This window comes from Neovison vison, chromosome 7 (genome assembly GCF_020171115.1).
Source record: "Neovison vison isolate M4711 chromosome 7, ASM_NN_V1, whole genome shotgun sequence".
NCBI classification, from domain to species: Eukaryota; Metazoa; Chordata; class Mammalia; order Carnivora; family Mustelidae; genus Neogale; species Neogale vison.
The window spans coordinates 162,858,560-162,877,234 of NC_058097.1; the positions used below are offsets into that span (position 1 = coordinate 162,858,560).

The 18,675-nt window shown below is 46.9% G+C and overlaps 1 protein-coding gene and 1 non-coding gene across 2 annotated transcripts in view; both read left to right on the plus strand.

Moving 5' to 3' along the window:
• The window catches only part of INSC (INSC spindle orientation adaptor protein), a 120,202-nt gene that overhangs the window by 33,776 nt on the left and 67,751 nt on the right, over nucleotides 1-18,675 (plus strand). The gene's annotated exons all lie outside the window — the stretch shown is intronic.
• On the plus strand, nucleotides 13,536-13,642 carry LOC122914765. Its single transcript, XR_006385845.1, has one exon. It is a non-coding gene; the product is annotated as a U6 spliceosomal RNA (small nuclear RNA).

Here is an 18,675-nt window from a genome sequence, read left to right on the forward strand (position 1 = left end):
CTGTGGTGACCAGCTGTCCCAGTTGCCCCAGGACTGTCCTGATTTTGGCCCTGAAAGGTTTGTGACTTTGGAAATGCTTCAGTCGTGGGAAGACCAGGCTCTTTCCTCTCTCATGCAGGTTTGATCATGGAGGACCCATGCAAATGAGTGTTTGAGGCTTCCATCTTGCTTTTTTTTCTTTTCTTTTTTTTCCTGAGACATTTTGATGGGGCCATTTTAAGGTAACAGAATCCAAGTAGCCCTCGTAAGACTCAAGTCACTGTTGTGTTGTTTGGTTTTGTTTTGTAGGTTTTGTTTTGCATATCACAGGCATCATGGACATCTGAACTTTATTCTGTCCTTAACCACATCCCACCTGAGTTATCATCATTCATTTCTACATTGCTTGGGTTTTGAGTATATTTCTAAGTGTGTGTTGCTTTTAAAATCAGAAAAAAAAATGTTGACTATTTGCTGAAAGTCTACTAGTACTGGGTTAACGTTTATGAGGTCTTCTGTCTGCTCCCCCAAAGTCATCATGACAGCAAGGCTTATGGGTATGACATATAGCTTGTGTGTGCCATTTAGAATAGAAAACCCTGTTAGAGATATAGGTGGGAATTTTCTGTGCAGCCTGACGCTGAGAATAAGAGATCCTATGGGAGCCCAAATATCTTTCCACGCGGTATGCCTTAGGCCGAGCTCAGAGATTGTGAGAGGTAGACCCGTTGGGGTCCATGTGTGTTGGAAGAGCTAATGGCCTTTCACAGGGTGGGCAGTGGCCATTCAGCTTTGAATTCATGGCAGCCTGGTTTCAAAGGCAGGGTCTACCTCTTATGACTGTGTGGTCTTGTGCAAGTTCTCACACTCCATCAACCCCTCGGTTCCAGTTCTCTCATGTATGAAATGGGGATGAAAAGAGTATCTACTTCATAGGGTTCATGTGTGAACGGAAGGAATTAGTGGGTACAAAGTGTCTGTAGTGCAGGGAACGCTAACATAGGGGGCGCTCTTGTTTATTGAGTGCCTGCTGACTTCCGAGGTCCACCTTGGCTCTCAGGGCAGTCTTCTAGAAATCCCTTCCTGGACCCCTCTTGGCCAGTCACCTCACTGAGAAAGTAAGAAATCACCCACAGATACTCCCAGTATTTTAAACCAGGAGGAAGTGGAACTGTTTTAGATGAAGTGGAATCATAGTCTTCCTGGCTCCTGTCCAGCCCAGGCATTAGGTTGGTACCTACGTACCAGATGGGCAGTGTGTTGGTTCAGAATCTGAAACAGCCTCTGTAAGGAGATGGCAGGAAGAGACCAAAGACAGAGGCGGACCACTCCAGACTGGTGGGCAGCAGGTTTAGCAGGCAAGGGAACTTACATATGGAGCTTGTCTTCAGCGGTAGCAAGATACATGGATTCCGCACCTGCCACCGAATCTTAAAAGTTTATACGGAGGCCTTAAGTGGGTTCAGTTGCGTATACTATCCAGATGGTCTCAGCTTCTCATCACTATCTCAAGGTTGTATCTCTGGGGCAGCCTCTGGGAGTGGGGAAGGCAAATGGAATGCACATCCCAAGGATGGGGTGGGGGGGGGAGTCTCTGATGGCCGGGGTCATGCGCACGGGTCAACTGGCGCCATGTCCTTTTGACGACTTCACCCAACACAACAGGGCTTTAGGACCCTTCCTCTGAGCCTCGTGGGTCCTGGGATGGTCCACCAGTCCCTGTGCTTGGGTAGGGGAAGCTGCTCTCATAGGGCAGGTTAGGACTGTGGTTAAGGACCAGGACAGTCTCAACTTAGTTCTTGGTTCTGTTGCATGTTAGATGTGACCTGGGGCTTCAGTTTCTTCATCTATAAAAAGGAGATATTTACACTTACATCACTGAGTTGTAAAGAGAATTTAAGATAATATGTATAAAGCACCTGCCTAAACATGGGAACAGCCCCATCAGTGTTAAGCTGTCCAGATGAGGACTGGGTCCCTGGGGTAGCAAATTGGGGCAAAGATAGATGAGACCCTCGCACATTTTCTGCCTTGGGGAACCTCTCTCCCAACCCCCCTCACTTCCAATCTTCTCAGAAATTTTAAGAATACAGAAATTTAAATTACATGACAATAATTTAGAAATTGGATTTCTCTTCTTTCAGAGGCAGGCTAGGGTTTCTGGTTGATATTGCACACACACGCACCTTGGGAGGAAGGTCCTGGACTAAAGTGACCATGAGAGTTCTGGCTGGCCACAAAGCTGCAACCTGAGAAGAGGTTTGCTTAGACAGTCCTTAGCCCTAAAGTTCTGATGGGGCAGGGTAGGAGAGGGACAGAGAGAAGGTGCTAGCTTCTTTAGTATATTCAGAGCCTGGCCTGGCCAGAATATTGGGGAAATGCGATCTCTGGGCCTAGCAGCCTATTAATTTCATGTGTTCTGGGGGCAGGTGCATGGACCATGTTCCCAAAGAAGGCTTATGTGTATTCACAGGATGTCAGGAGGGTTAATTTACCCAACCCAGTCTGTACTGTGAACAGATAATAGCAACTACCTCTTCTTTCCTCTTGTTCCGAGCTCTAGAGGCCTCGAGAGTGAGGAATATCACCACAGTTATTGTCCCCACATACATAATTAATGCTGGATAATTGACTTCTCTCTGCTGTGTTCTGCTGAAACTAAATTTCACTCTAAAGTGCCATTGTTCACTTCAATATGCAAAATAAATCAATATTGTCGAGTTGCGTGGGATCAGCCAGCAGCTTGGGTGACTCCTATGTGGTAGGCCTTTGGTATTTGAGACCCTTAGGAATAAATAGCACCAAAAAAGACCTATCTAGGCGTGGACTCCAGGTAGATGATAGAAGGCAGGGCACCCCAGTGTGCCACATCAGGGGCTGGGATCTCATGCTGAATTGGTGTGGGCAATCAGAGAGGGAGGGTCATGGTTCTCAACTCCAACTTCATCTGAAGCTCTTGGAAAGCTTTCAGATTTAAAAAATAATGAACAAGCCAAAGAACAAAACCCTACTGTTGGAAACATTAATGTGGGCCTAAGGGGTTGAAAGCATACAGGCCTTGGAATTAGACTTGGACTCAAGTCCCAATGCTCCTCCCTACCCGCCGTGTGACCTTGGCTCCCCCCCAAACCTGCCTGTCAGATAGCACATCTGTGGGCTGGTTATTATCTCTATTTTGTGAATGCTGGGTCACAGGTTGGGTTCTCTGGGAAGCAGCCTTTGGGATGGAGTTGAGAGTTCAGGGTGGTTAATAGGGAGTGCCTTTGGGTCCAAGCCCCTGGGGAAAGAAGAGGACAGAAGCAGGACCAGGGGAGGGAGAAGGTGGACTGAATGATTTCAGCTACCCTCACAGGGAGCTTTGGAATCACAGTTTTGTGCATTGGCCAGGGTGACCACAGCCTTTGGGAAGCAGCCTTTGGGATGCCCCACTTGATATGTATTTCAAGTGGGCAGCAGTGAACAAGGCATGACCTTAGGTGAGGTGGCTTTGAGACAGTCCAAGGGCCTGATGGCTGGAGGCAGTTAGTTAATGATACCCCCAGCAGCTGGAGGCAACAAGTCCTTCCTTAAAGGGGAATCCAAACAGCACATACATGTGCCCCATGAGGAAACAGAGGCTTGCCCAAGGTCAGAGCTTATAAAGAGCAGAGCTTAGACAGATGTTTCCAGATGATGCTTGAGCCTAAGTGCTAGCCAGTACCCTAACCAGTCTCTTTCCCACAGTTTCTTTCTTCTTGGGGGCATCACACAAACAAACCACTCATACTTGATTTCAGATGGTCGTACTCGTTAGCCTTCTACAAATTTTACTACATGCTCATCTTGAATGCAGATCATGGGCCTTGTATGATGCTTGTGTGCTTAAGGACACGTTGGTGACAGAATTGGACATGGTCCCTTCCCTCGTGGAACTCACTGATTTAGCTCTTGACCTGATCAGGCCTGCATGTATACAAGGATACAGCCGGGGTCTTTGGTTTGGGATCACTCACTGTCAGTGACTCACTTTCTCACCTGCTTTCTGTTCAGCCTGGAGTCTGAGACGATGGGATGGGGGCTGCTGCCCTTAATGGCACGCAGCCTCCCGGATGGCCTGGCCTGTTGGCAAGGAACCATCCAGCTTCTGAGCCACTGGGGGCCACCGCAGGCCTGCCTGTCTCCGAATAGATAATGGCTTGCATATGTGCACCCCTGGGCTGTGGCTGGTTTTCTGCTGCTGGCCTGTTTTCTATGCCTGCGGTGAAATGTGCAGACTGTAATTGTCAATGGGATAATTGGATATTTTCTTCTCTTGTTTAAACAGAGAGGAAGGCCAATCAAAGTTAGAATCGAATTCCCTCACTTCTCTCATCTCCCAAGAGAAATCCACAGAAACGCAGGCATGACCTTGAGAAGGCAGAGGGACAATGATTCAATAGTTATTTTTAGGAAGAGAGATTGGGTTTAAACTCCCATAACGTGCCGGGAACTGGGCTCAGAGAATAATCAAATGTTAGTGCTGGAAATTTCCTCAGATCCCATCATGATGGTGGGGAAACTGAGGCTCAGAGAAGTGAATGGAGCTCTCAAAATACTCTTCAGACCCCCACCTGCCCATTTGTGAAGTCCTGCCTTTTCTGAGCTGTTTCTTAAGCTGTTTCTAGAAGTGCTGTGTCCTAGTCCCAGTGGAATTCTCATGGGGCAGTGATCTGTAGTAGACCCTGATTTCATTCATTCACTCATTCATTCAAACAAGATTTACTTTGGGCTGAGAATTTACTTTGGGCCAGGCCCTGGGTTGCAGGGTGATGATTTATGTAAATGTCATCACCCTCCTCAATGACAAATGTCCATGTCTTGAGGGCCAAATTACGTTCTGATTCATAGCTATGCTCCTGTAATTAGAATGCACACAGAAGGAGCTCAATAAGTGGTTGTTGAATGAATAAATACTTAATAGATGTTTGATGAATGAAGGACAAATGGCTGAGGAGTCTCAGGTGAGTGTGAGAAGTTAAATTAAATGGCTTGGATTTTGTTCCTTTCCCCAACACACTCCTGTCTCCCGCAAACTACTCTCATTCTTCTTGGTAGAAAGTTGCTGCTTGGAGGGAAAGAGTAAGCTAGTTTTATCTTGATTAATTTAAATCCTCTTTCTGAGTGGAAGCCAACGATTTAATTGGCTGATGGAGTCAGAGAGCTGGAGAGACATTTTTTTTCTTCTAAAGAAAAGTAATTCAGAAATATTTTTAGTCTTTGGTTTTATGTTTACTGGAAAAAAAGTCTGCAATTTCATCATTAAATTTCTTGCAGGAAAACACAGTGCAGTGGGGAGTATGGACTAGAAACTAGAGGCTTCCCTTCCTCCTTCCCTCCCTCCCTTCCTCCTCTCCTTCCTTCCTCCCCTCCCTCCTCTCTTCCCAGCCCTGGCCTGCACTAACCTGCTGTGTGTCACTGACAGTCCTTCTTCCTCTCTGAGCTTGAGTTTCTTCTTCTGAAGATGAGGAAGTAGGCTAAAGCTTCCCCAGGGACCCTTCTAGTTCTAACACACTAGGAGTTTGTGAATGAGTTTTGCATAGTCTGTCCCCCTTTTTGGATAAAATATCACACTTTCGTGCCTAGGACTGGGAAAGCAATCCCACTGACCAAAACAAGGTCCTCTCATTCCTTCCTGTAACATGCGCAAAGAGGTCTAGTGTTTGCCTTGAAGCTGGGATGGAAACTGCAAGACCTACTGGCATGGGAGCCCCTTCCAGCATCCGAGGGTATGCCTTGTTCAGTTTTTATGGAAGTCCCTTGGTGTAACCAAGAGAAATGTTCTGTAGGGGAATAGGGTGCCCTACTTTGATGGGATAGAAGACAGATAAATCCATGACCCCTAGCACTCGAACGTGCTTTGTAATTTGACATCATTGCTTTTGACTCCACCTCTATGCCTCTGGTTGCACTTAGGACTTGCCATGTTCCCAGTATGTGGTCCCATGCCTTCATTCCTTTGTACAGGCTGTTTCTCCCATCAGACTCCCCATCATCTTCCAACTCTGGTTCCTCTCCTGAAGAACTCAACAGCCCCCTTCTGGTGTTGGCCTGGTAGCTTCCTCAGATATCATAGCTTGGACTAAACATCCCTTCTTCCACTTGTCAATGCCTGTGATGTGCCAGGTGCCACGCTGGGTGGAGGGAATGTGTCACTGTGCAAGGTCCTGCACTCCAGAGATCCTCCTCCCACTGCTTCCCTCTTAAATTGCAGCACTCTAGCCTAGTGCTGGCACAGTGGGGTGCTTGGTAAAGTTTGGAGGCCATTACCAAGTGTTCTTGGCATAGTGGAGTGGTTTTTGTTTGTTGTTTTGTTTTTACAGAAAACACTCCACACAACGGGTAGAATAGGGTAGGGCAGAGGAATCCAAATTTCAGACTTTGAAGGAATAAAGTTCCATTCTAAGTGAATAGAGATTAAAATGAATCAATGAGGGTGTCAGCATAGATTTCCATAAACTGTTAACCCCCAGTGTTTTGGGGAGCACTGGATGCCAGGCCAGTTGACGTAGCTGGGGATGAAAAACTGGTACAAGCAGCTGGGGGTCAGGGCGTGGGTCTGCTGAGCTGGGAATAATTGTTCCCTTTGGCATCTGAAGGGTCAGGAACAGTGACCTTTCCCCAGTGATGGGCTTTGATAACTGAAGGGGACAATCCAAGAGATAGAAGCAGAGGCAGGACAAGGAAGGATAGGAGAGGACCCCTTTGTAGCCGAAGTCCCAAGCAGGTCACTTCCCCCTCTGTTTGCATGGTCTCCCTGGCTTCCCTCCTCTGACAGTTTTTCTGGTGCAAACAGAGGTATGTGGTGATGGGGCCATTAGGCCACAGCTCAGTCCTGAATTCAAACAACACACATCCGATTCTCTCCCAGAAAGAAATGGGGTAAGGGTTTGAAAAATGACTGGACACGCCATAGTCTTTGATGATTCTAAGTTTTAAAAAGGTATTGCTATGTCATGGAAGGGCATTCTACCATAGTAGAAAGGGCGCTGGCTGTGCATCTGAGGGTGTGAATTGAGCTTCAGCTCAATTGCTGAAGACTTCCAAGAGCTGCAAAATCATAGCAAGGCTCTGGTCTCAGAGTGCCTGGATTCTTATTTCTACATATTTCTACTTATCCACTGTGTAACCTTGGCCAAGTCACTTAACCTACCAAATCTCGGTTATGTGGACCTCATGGGATTATTTTGAAGGTTAAGTGAACAATTAAGATTGAATCAAGCCCTTAGCACAGAGCCCAGAATGTGATAAACACTTGATCCATTCAGCTTTATTACACTATTAGCAGTGAGGTCTTAGACAAGTCATGTCATGCTTCTGAGTCCCTTTCTACACCCATAAAATGGGGATGGTGATCTCCAACGTCAGTGTGCTATTAGGGGCTGAAGGAAAGAGCACTTGGTATACAGAAGGTGCTCTCAGACCTTCCCTGCTTGCTGGATGGGTACTTAATTCCCCCTGACTTTAGAAACAGGTTAGGGGCCCCATTGCTTCATACTGTAGTTTCTTGGTATGAGAATACACCCTTCTCTTCCCCTATTCCAACTCCACCCTGGATAATTCCAGCTTAAAAAAAAATCATCCTACCAGTACCCTGGTATATTGAGATGATTGTGGTTATGTCTGGCTTTGTGTTTGTAATCTGCCAGACTATAGAAAACCCAGATTTTAGGCTTTGGTCACATTCTTCCAGATGTCCAGGAAAGCCGCATCAGAGAACAAGGAGGTTACTCAGGGAGCAGGCATCTGCTTGTCTCCAGGGCTCTCTGCTGAGAACTGGGCGGGCTCCTGGGAGTCCCATTCACTGTCTGTCGATGGCTTCCCTGCTCTCCAGGGGTGGGGATAATCTTGACAGTGTCAGGCTCAGATTCTCTAGTTCATGCCGGAGACTGAGAAAATCCAACCCCAGTCCTGGGCCCTGGCCCCTGGCTCCTCAGGCTCCTTGGCCAGAGACCCTACCCTGTCCTGACTGTGGTGGTTTTCCACCATGAAGGGAATGTGACTTGCTGCCAGCCCATCTGCTTTGACCTCAATTTTCAATTCCCTTCTTCTGTGAGTAATCAGATCAGTCGTTTGGACGTGCAAAGGAAAGAGGTCATGTGTAGGGAAATGGAAGCTCAAAATTTACGGCTGAGGATGGTCAAACCACCGGGAGCTGCGAGGTTCAGGGCCAGCAGGCAGTCCCCCACTGCACGGTGAGAGCTGCCCTGTGTAGCCAGACTTTCTGTGTTGGGGTCGGTCAGCAAATCCAATAGGAGAGGTGGAGCCCAGAGAGCGGAGAGCTAATGACAGAGAGTCAGGCGAGCTATGCAATTATGGGATGCTGAGCACTAATGCAGTCCAAACCTTAATGAGTCGCGGTCCCTAGACTACAAAATTGAGAAGAGCAGCTTATTATGTGGCGGCACGGTGGCCGTGGCTGGGGGGGGACCAACTTGTGGCGGGGTCATGCTGGGTTCACTGGGCCTAGTCTCTTTCCTGAAAAAGTTTGGGGTGTCCTTGATAGACCTCTGTCTAGGCCTGGGCCCCCCATCTGCTGTGGCCTTGTGTACCCCACTTGTTATCATGCCTCGCCCTAGAACAAGCAAAATGAGAACTAGCTCTTCCCTGTGTGGGTTTTCTATCTCACCCAGGCTAGACACCCAGGAGCCAGGCCTGTCCCTTTCCCTTCTTCACCCTCACATCCTCTCCTCTCCCTCCCAGACCAGTCACTTCCTCTCCCATGTCACTCACTGCCAAGTTCAGGCTTCCATCTTCTCTCTGCTTTATACCCACCAGCTCCTGGTGGGTCAGCCTCTTGTACTTAACCTTGCTTCGATCCATTTTCTACTAACTCTCTGCACAATGATAGCATTGCTCTGCTCTACAGCGTTTTTGCGGCTCCAAATTATCTTTAAGATTAAACCCAAATTACTAATTAAGTCAGGGTCTTTGATCACCTGGCCTCTATCTCTCCCTTGAGGTCCTTCCTCAGCCACTCACGCGGGGAGACCCCAACCCCCATGCTTGAGTCCGGTGAGAATCCTTAGTGTATTTCTATTTTTAGGCCTCTAGGCTTTTTCTCGTTTGTGCGGAGGTCTTTTTGCCCTTGTCATCCTGGCCAGCTCCTCTTCTCTATGAACCGGGGCAAATGTCACTTCCTTTGTATACATATTCCCAGGCCAAGTCAGGCCCTGTGTCTCCCGTGGCCCTCGGCCATCCCGCTCACAGCTTCTTGATGGCTTCATGATAGCAGTCTGGTGTTTGGTTGACAGGAGCAGAAACTCAGACTGGGTCTGAGTAATGGCTCTACCACTTAACTCACCATGTGGCCTCTTCTGACAGAAGTCTCCTGTTCTATAAATGGGGGCAATAATAGTTTTCTCTTTCAGATTGCAGGGGTGGGGAGAGGGTGGGTTAAAAGAGAGAATACATAGAGAGGGCTTACAACACTGCCCTGCTCATTGCATGTTAGCTGCTGTTGGAATTACCACTGCAGTGGATTCCTGGTACTTTCTTGCCTGTTTGGGGTCTTAGCTGAGCTCTGTGCTTTCTGGAATTTTCTTCTGGTTGGTTTTGTTCTCAGCTCCTAGGACAGGCTGATGAGCAGGTACACAGAAAGCTCTGGAACATCAGGGCCTCAGGCCTGGCCCCAGCACACACACTGGCTATGGGACCTGATGGGACAGTTAACTTCTGGCCTCTACTCGTAGGGGCCCTTTTGGAGGGCAGCTCCGCATGTGGAGCCCCAAGATGAAGGATCTTTCATCCTCAGAGTCTACCCACAGCTGAGGGATAGAGAACCTTGACCAGAGCCTGAGGCTTGGGTGTGGTAGAGGAAAGGGTTCCTAGGGGTTGGGGATGGGAGGCTTTTACTTCTATGGAGTCTTGGCCACAGTGTATACCAGGTCTTGAGAACCCACTATTGGTGATTTATCTACTGACAACTGCATTTTCCAGAACTATCCAGAGGTACCAGAATGGCAATGGACACATTCAGTATGTGAATTCTCCTAAATGTTCCACTTCGGCAAATGAAAAGACTCTCCTTAAAGGAAGGAGAACAGAATGGGAAAGACAAAGCCTTTTTAGTCTATCCATCAGGCCCTGTGGGAGCGCCCTGAAGGTGGAGGGCAGCCTAACGCTGACCCTGTGTGTGTGAGAAGGCATTTGTACTTTTTACCTGACAGTGCTAAACGTGCCATTTGGACAGGGCAGGGCCGGAAGCAGCACTTGAGCATGGGGGGTCTGGAGTGTGATGGGCTGAGTTCAGAGTCAGACTCTGCCCCTTACGAGCTGGGGGATGTCAGATAGTTCACTTTCCTTCTTCAAGCTTCAGTTTCTTTAACTGTAAGCTCGAGGCAGTGGGATGGCCCTCCTTGTAGGGTCATTCTGAGACACAGATAAGGTAATATCCGTGAGCCATCCGTGTGAGGGCTGGCATGAAGCCCAGCCTCTATAAAAGTCAGCAGTGATGCTTTGGGGTTTCATCTTGCCCCTCACCCTGAGCCACCGAGGCTGCGTCACGGTGCGGGTTAATATTATTCCCATTTGATTCCTAGCTCAGCCCCATAGACACCGAGCCTCCTCAGCACACCAGGACTAGGGCTGGGTGCCACGTTGGGAGCTCGTGACAGACGTGAGCCCTGCCCTTGGGTCCGGTGGACGAAGCAGATATCAATCCGGTAGTGAAACAGTCGAGGCTGGCATCCCAGGGGAGAAAAGACGGGGTGTTACAGACACGTGGGACACCTGGGACATAAGCTCCCCTCGGAGCTGGAGCACCCTATTTCAGCAGAGACGTTCAGACAAGACTTCAGGGGTGTATGGGCATCGGCAGGGTGGAGAGGAGATGGGGAGAGGGGGGCCAGCCTGTGCAAAGGCTGGAAGGGCCGGAAGTGATGGCAGAGGGACTGAAAGAGCTCCACGTGGCTGGGACAGAAGTGGGGAGTGAGGGGGAAGGCAGGTCAGGGATGTGACTCTGAGGAGGCGAGAGTCGTGCGCAGGAGCCTGCAGCTATGGAGAGGCAGAGGTGGGAAGGGGGCCCGGGGGATGGTGTGTCATCAGGTGTTTTTGCTGTCATTACCGTCATCCCGGCTCTCCTACGTAGGCTGCTAGTGCCGAGAGACACGCATGGAGCCTTTTAAGAGGTTAAGAATGAGTCATTCCTTAGTTAATGAAAGGCCAGGGAATGCTAATCAGCATCCCCCTCTCCCCGGGGCACATCTAAAATGCCTGAGTCTGACAGAGCTAACAAGATGGGCTCTGAGTCATCGGAGAGTGGGCAGCTGACAAATGAACATATTGGTTTATTGGATTGGAAAAAGTTACCTGGAGCCAAACTCTTGTTCCTTGGCTTTCTGAAACAACAACACACTCCACTAGGGTCCTGGACAGGCCGGGGGGTGGTGAGGATATGGGCTTTGGAGTTAGCAGAACTGGAGGGATGCCTAGGCTCTGTCATTGACCTCTCTGAGCCTCGGTTTCCCCTCCTCTGTAAAATGGGGATACTAGATAGCATTTCTGTGAATCCAAATGGGGATCATATGTGCAAGCACTTGATACGTGCTTGGCTTGTGCAAGGTACTCAACGTTTCCTTTATAGCATGCTTGGAACGAAGCTAGGTTCTTTTAAATTGATTTTTTAGAGTGGTCCGACATACGACTAACTCTCTCCCACCCCGTTATACTGGACGCTTTAATGAACAGAGAATGCTATTGGACACATATATCCAAGTGGGTAGGGTAAATTATGAAAGTGGGGGTTTCTGGAAAACAACCTGAAAACTCTTTCCCGTGCAACAGCATGGAGCAGAGGTTGTGCCCCAGAGATGGCCGAGGACACAGAGATCACACAGGGAAAGAGACCAACCCCAGCATAATAGGTGGGTGCAAGAGCCATTTTGCAGTCTGCTGTAGGAGAGAAAGCCTCCTTCCTGGTTCTGGGATTGCCCACATGGGTCAGTTACAAGTTAAGCAACAGAATTTCTGTGAGCTGCCCAACACCACATGTCATGAAGGCTCAACACTGGCCATGTGAATTTGGAGCAGTTCGGGCTGGAGTGTTGCAAAGTCCCAGGGCACTGGAAGGCCAGGGCCAGTGCAGCTCATCATGGGCTTCTGGGTGGATCAGAAGCAGGGCGATGTAAACATGGGAAGATTCAAACAAGATCAGAGAAGCAACATTTCCTCTAGCCCCAAGTGGCTGGGGCCTCCCCAGGGCCTTAGTGAGGAGGGGTTAGAAGTTAATATCGTAACCACACTGTAAATTATTTATAGCTTGTTGCATAAATAATTGTACTTAAATTAACTGTTTAGTAAACAGTTTACAATTCACTGCATAGCGAGGTTAAGTTACTGTGTATGAATCTGTGTGTTGTTTTTACAAAGCCCTTAGTGAGAGAGAGCCTTCCAGGTTGGGCCCTAGAGAGGTATAGGGGCTAGGCGGACCCAGCTGACATCTGGTGACAAGATTCCTTCCATGCTTCTCTTTACGCAGTGGCTCCCAAGTCCCTGCGTGATCTAGCCTAGAGCTGAGCACATGTCCTACTCAAGTCCCTTGCTCCAGCCACGTTGATCTCCTACCCTTTCTCAAACAAATCAGGCATACTCCCAAGGTGGGCCTTTGCACGCTCTGGTCCCTCTGCCTGCATGGCTCTGTACCCATACGCCAACATGGTTGACTCTCCCACCCCCTCGGAAGCTTCCGTCCAGACCTTACTTCTTCCAAGAGCCCGACCATTCATTCATTTCAAATGGTAGTTCCCTCCCTGCCTCCCGCAGGAGCAATCTCATCCATACTTACTCTAACTCGGAGAGAAATGATCCGCTTTTAACATATTCTATCCTTTTTCATTCATTATTATTGCTATATTTATTGCCCCCTGCTTTGGGAGAGAGGCAGAGATATGTTTGTTTTGCTCATCAGTGTGTCCCAAGCAGCTAGACCCATTGCGCACATAGAGGGCACCTGGGAAATGTGCACTGAGCGTTCAGGGTGGGATTTGTTGGAGTGTGTGGGCCGCACACCCCACGTGGATGCTAAGAGCCCTGGGTGGTTCTGAAATGAGGTGCTACGTGAGGACAGTCCAGAGAGAGGGACTGGACCCCAAGGAAGAAATGGGCCCACTGCGCTCAACATGCCTCAGACTGAGCCGTCTTCTGAGCAGGTTTCTCCAGTTGGTCTTGTGCTCAAGTGAAAAATCCGGGGTTCTCTTTGTCCCTTTTATTCATCATCTGTGTGCATCAGCGTCCAGGATCCAAGATCAAGGACCATCTCCAACGACTGTCCTCCAACATCACGACGCTGGTGTCGCTTCCTTCTTACCTCACACTCAAGTCATTTTGGCTGAATATAAGGTTTTTGGCTCACATTTTATTTCTCTGAATCTATTAAATAGGTTATTCTACTTTTTTTCTAGTATGAAATGTTGCTATCACAAAGCTATCACAAAACAAACAAACGGATCATGGTATCATTTTTTTTTATTCCTTGCAAGTAACATGCACTTATTTCTAAATGCACCAAGGATTTCCTTTCTTTTTAAAAATCTAATAATCTTGTGCTCGCTTTGGCAGCACATATACTAAAATTGGAATGATACAGAGAAGATTAGCATGGCCCCTGCACAAGGATGACATGCAAATTCGTGAAGCCTTCCATATTTAAAAAAATAAAGAAATAGAAGTCTAGTAATCTTACTAGAATATGCCTTGTACGTTTGTTTTCATGTACAGAGTATGCCTTTTCAATAAGTAACAATATGAATATGTAACACTATGAAACAATATATTTTTTCCCAAGAACATTTTCCCTGCTCATAGCTTTTCATATGCATTTTGTCCATTTTGTCATGGTGTGTTTTGGGTTCCTCTCTAGGGAACTCTCTTTCTCTTTTTTTTTCAAGTAGGCTCCACACCCAGCATGGAGCCAAAGGCAGGGCTTGAACTCATGACCCTGAGATCAAGACCTGAGCTGAAATCAGGAGTTGGATGCCCACCCGACTGAGCCGCCCAGGCACCTCTCTTGGGAACTCTTACTGTATGTATGTTCGATCTTTTTTGCCCATCCTCAAACTTCACCACTTTCTTGCAAACCTGTTTTTATCTTTCTTCATTTTTTAAAAAATTTAAAACCTTTTTTTTTTGCATTTGATTTTCTTAAGGCATTATCCCACATTTTCTTCTTGTTTAATCTGTTTCAAAGATGACATTTCCTGTTTATGTCTAATTCTTTTCCTAAGATATCTCTTTTCTGAGGTTTTGTGCTTCTCTTTCACAACTTACATCATTTTTAAAAATTTTAAGTTCATTTTGAACTAGTATTTAACATTCCCTTCTGTTTTATGAGACCATTTTCCTGGTATTTTCTCATTGTAGGGATACTATTTTGTTATTTATTCTCTTTTTTAAATGATTATGCGTGGAATGAGACTTCAGTATTTTTGTGTTGCTTATTTTTACGTGAAATTAGTTTTCATGAACGTTTAGAGGGAGGCAGGGCTCAGGAAGGCGGTTCTAAATTCATACAGCTCCATCCTCGTTTCTGTGTAAGGTTCAACATCAGGTGATCTGCTTTCTGAGAGTTCCAGCTCTGCTTCCACCCCTCCCATGGACCTCTCACCTTTGTCTCTGAGGTCCCAGTCCTGCTCAATTCTGATTGTGCTTCCAGAAGTTTCTTCTCCACGTGGCAGTTTGTTAGAGAAGGGACTTCTGCTGGGTTAGTTTTTAGAACTCTTGGTAGGTGCCTTGCATGCACCTGATAATGGAGAGGCATGTCCCCTCCTAGTTTCAGCGACAATTGAATGGTCATACTGTGATTTCCAATAAATACCAGTGGCTGTGGGGCTGGGGGTCCTCCTCCCTCGTATTCCTCAGACACCATCCTATTGCTTCGTCCTTCTTCCTCTTGGACAGATGATGTCCAGCAGGTCTTGTAGCTTTAAGTGGTCAATCCCATCTGCTTGTATTTTGAGTTTGTGGGGATATTTTATCATCTAGTTTTGTTGTAAATTTTATCCATAAGGTTTCAGTTTTGTTATCTTTGTTGTTCTGCCGGTTTTTCACCTGGGAATTTAAAGCAATTTAAAAACTGCTGTCACAACGGCCATCTTCCGAGAGTTTTCCTTATTTCTCTCCTTCGAAGTAATTAAATTTCTTCTGATACAGCTGCTTTAGTTGAAACTTCTCTAATAACAACTGACATGTATAATACTTCCTGTCAGGCATTATTCTAAGCAAGTAGATATACATATTTGCATAGATGCATATGTATGTATGTGTATATACTCTCTTCACTTAATCATCTCAAAAAACCTGGGGGCTGGGTAGTATTTTCATTTCTTTTCTACCAACGAGGAAATTGAAGCACAGAGAGATTCAATAACTTGCCCAACGTTATACAGGTGGCAAGTGGCAGATGTGGGATTTAATCCAGACAATCCAGCTCCCGAGTTCACGCTCTGGTGGGAAGAGTGATACCCCACAAAAGCCACATGATGCCTCGGAGACCCAGCGGTGTGCCTGGCTCTGATGGTCGCACCATGGTGCCTAGAAGACACAGCAGCAAGAGAAGAAGTGGTGACTGTGATCAGCATGAGATATTTAGTGGAGGTGGACAGCAGGAGAGCCCCCAGAAGGAAGGGTCGCCGTGCCAGGGGGCCTGGCAGGACCTGACAGTCAGGGTAATCCCAGTTGAAGGGTGCTATAGGAATTAAAGGTGACAGATTTGGGGGAGGATCTACACTTGACCTTTGAACGACGCAGGGGTTAGGGGCACCCACCCCCCGACACAGTGGAAAATCCACATGTCGCCCTTGACTCCACAACTTAACTACAAATAGCTTACTACTGATTGGAAGCCTGACTGATACCATAAAGTCAACTAACACATCATTTCTGTATTACGTATGTCCTATACTGTATTCTTACCGAGTAAACTGGAGAAAAGAAAATGTTACTGAGAAAATCGTAAAGAAGAGAAAATATGTCTACAGTGCTGCACTATCCACCTCTAAGTGGACCTGTGCAGTCCAAACCTGCATTGTTCAAGGGTCAGCTGTATATGAGATGAACTCTGGGGACTCCTGGAAATGCTTGAGGTATATGGCGCATGGTGTTGGGATGAGAAAGAGGTTGGGTTACATTTACTTATGTCTGTCTCTCCCCTAAATGGGGTGAGTGTCCTGAAGGCAGGGACCAGCACAGAGGGTGCGTGTTCAACATCGATAGTGCGTCAGTGAATCAGGTCATGTAGGGGTTGTCTGACATGAATGGCTTCAAATTTTAAGCCTTATTGAACTGAGTGAAGATATTTTGTGTTTGTTACAGGTGTCCTATGGGGACAGCACTTCCCATAGGAGCTAAGATCTCCCTTTACCCACTCCCTATCCCCCCCCACCCACCCAACCCCCGGCTTGAGTATCCATATCCATACTTTACCATTTGCCTGGAAGTTCTGAGAATTGGGACAGTGGTTGCGACGGGCCCAAGCTTTATGGCTTAGTGGAATCGAGGAATGTTTGTAGAATGACTTGTACAAAAGGTTTCTCTGATTCTACCGACACCTGGTCACGTGTTTCTATTTAACACAGAAGTTTTTATTATGTCTTTTGTGGAATGGAGTTACTTACCCAGCTCTTAAACTTGAACCACGCTGCAGGGAACTCACCTACACTTTGTCTGACACGCCAGCCAGAGATCGAAACCACATCTCCTGAAATGTAATTCAGAACAGAGGATTGCGTGAGTTCAAGGTTTTCCCATGTGTCAGGCCGGAGCACTCATTCTTATCCTGTAACACCCCTACAAACCCAGAAAATATTTCCAGCTGGCGTGGCGGGGCTTACAATTCATGCTTCCCAGGCAATTTCTGATTTACTTGATCGCTTAAATATTTACTGATCCTGACCACGTGTCAGGCCTTGTGCTGAGTGCTGGAGATGCTGAGGGAGGTCAATGCCTGCCTTTGAGGATATCTCGAAGTTGGTAGAAGAGAGAGACAGGTGGAGAAACTGTAGAGTATGGTTAGTAGGTAAACAGTCTTTGGAATTGGGTTGCCTGCAGGGAGTCCTGGCTCTCTTAAGTCATATAAGTCTTCCGTACCTGTGTATTTTCATCTGTGAAATGGAGACAAGGAAAGTGTGTACTTAATCAGGATATTCTGAGAATAAAGTGATGCGTGATAATTATACAATCCTTGGGGTACTATAAGGGTCCAATATATATTAATTATTATCCCTGATGGGTTTTGTCTATTTTCCCTTTTCCTCTGCTTTCAGAACTGCTTTTCATCCAATTCGCTATTTTTTTTTTTTTAATGCCAAACACAGTGCTTGCTTCAGCAGCACGTATACTAAATGCCAAACACAATTATATTGTAATCTGGGCAGCATGGATGCAAAGCATCCTGGGTAAAATCAGGCTGGGTGGGAGATAGATACATGCCTTGAGCAGCCAACTCATTTTTCCCCTCCAGCCTTGATGGGTCAGAACCTCTTGAAGTCTTCCCAGCCCTCCTGGAGTTGGCCCTGGACCTAAGGAAACTGCGCCTACTTGATGGGGCCTGAGGCCTAGTCACTGAGCGAGGTTAAGAGGGGAGGCAGGGGTCTCTGCGCTTCCTAACCTACCCAGTTTATTCTTCTCCGTATGCTTGTTTGCTCCTTAGTGGGGAAAGAGGAGGTATCTCTTCAAACAATCTCTAGAAATGGAAGTTATTTTAAGCTCATTCTTAAAGAAGATCAGATTCTGCTTTCCCAAAGGCGCCTCTGTCTGTCCTTGCCTCAGCGGCTGTTACCCTGGCAGGCTCTCCGGCGGTTGGGCAGCCGGGAGTGGGTTTGGCCTGGAAGCAGCAGCTGCATCTCTGGAGCTGGGTTCCTGGTCCACCCTGTACCCCAGAGCTTTAGGCAGAGCCAGGGGCTCCCAGCTTTCCTTCTTCGTCCTGTTGCTTATAAGCAGCCCCAGAACTCTTTGCTTGGGAAAATTGTCCTTCCTGTCTCCCTGTGTCAGGCTGTCTCATCTTGCTCTCTGCTCCTTGATGTGGTGTTTTTTTGTTTGTTTGTTTCTTTTTTGTTTTTGCTTTTTTTTTTTTTTAAGGTTGTTAGAGTGGGAAGCAGTAAAGCAAAGAGGTTAAGGGTTAAGAGTGAAAGAGACCAAAGTTTTAATGTCAATGCTACTACCTTCTACCTGGGGGATTTACCTCTCTCATCCTGGCTTCCTCATCTGTAAAATGGGGATAATAATACTACTAAGGCAGACACTTGTCTTGAGGGGTAAATTAAATGATTCGTGTAAAGCACTTAGCACAGGGCTCAACATGTGGCATGTGCTCAGAAACTTCTAGCCATTGTGATGGTAATTATGTAGATGCTGAAGCATTCCATGGGGGACACACAGCAAAGAGAAGTAACATTTTTGAGCATTTCTTTAGGCTATGCAATGTCCTAAGTCCTTCTTGTTCACTGTTTAATGTAATTCTTCCATCTCTCTGAAATTACTACCTTTATTTTCAGATAAAGAAATTGAGGCTCAGAGAGGTTAAGAAACTTACTAGAGAGACTAATGTATGTTGTTAAAAAGTCAGGATACTGGATATCCTCGTTGGGGAGTGACCAAAAGGGGGCGCCAGGGAGACCACCGGGTTGCAGGCAATGTTTCAAAACTGGTTCCTTATGAAAATTCATCAGACTGCAGCTTGATATTATA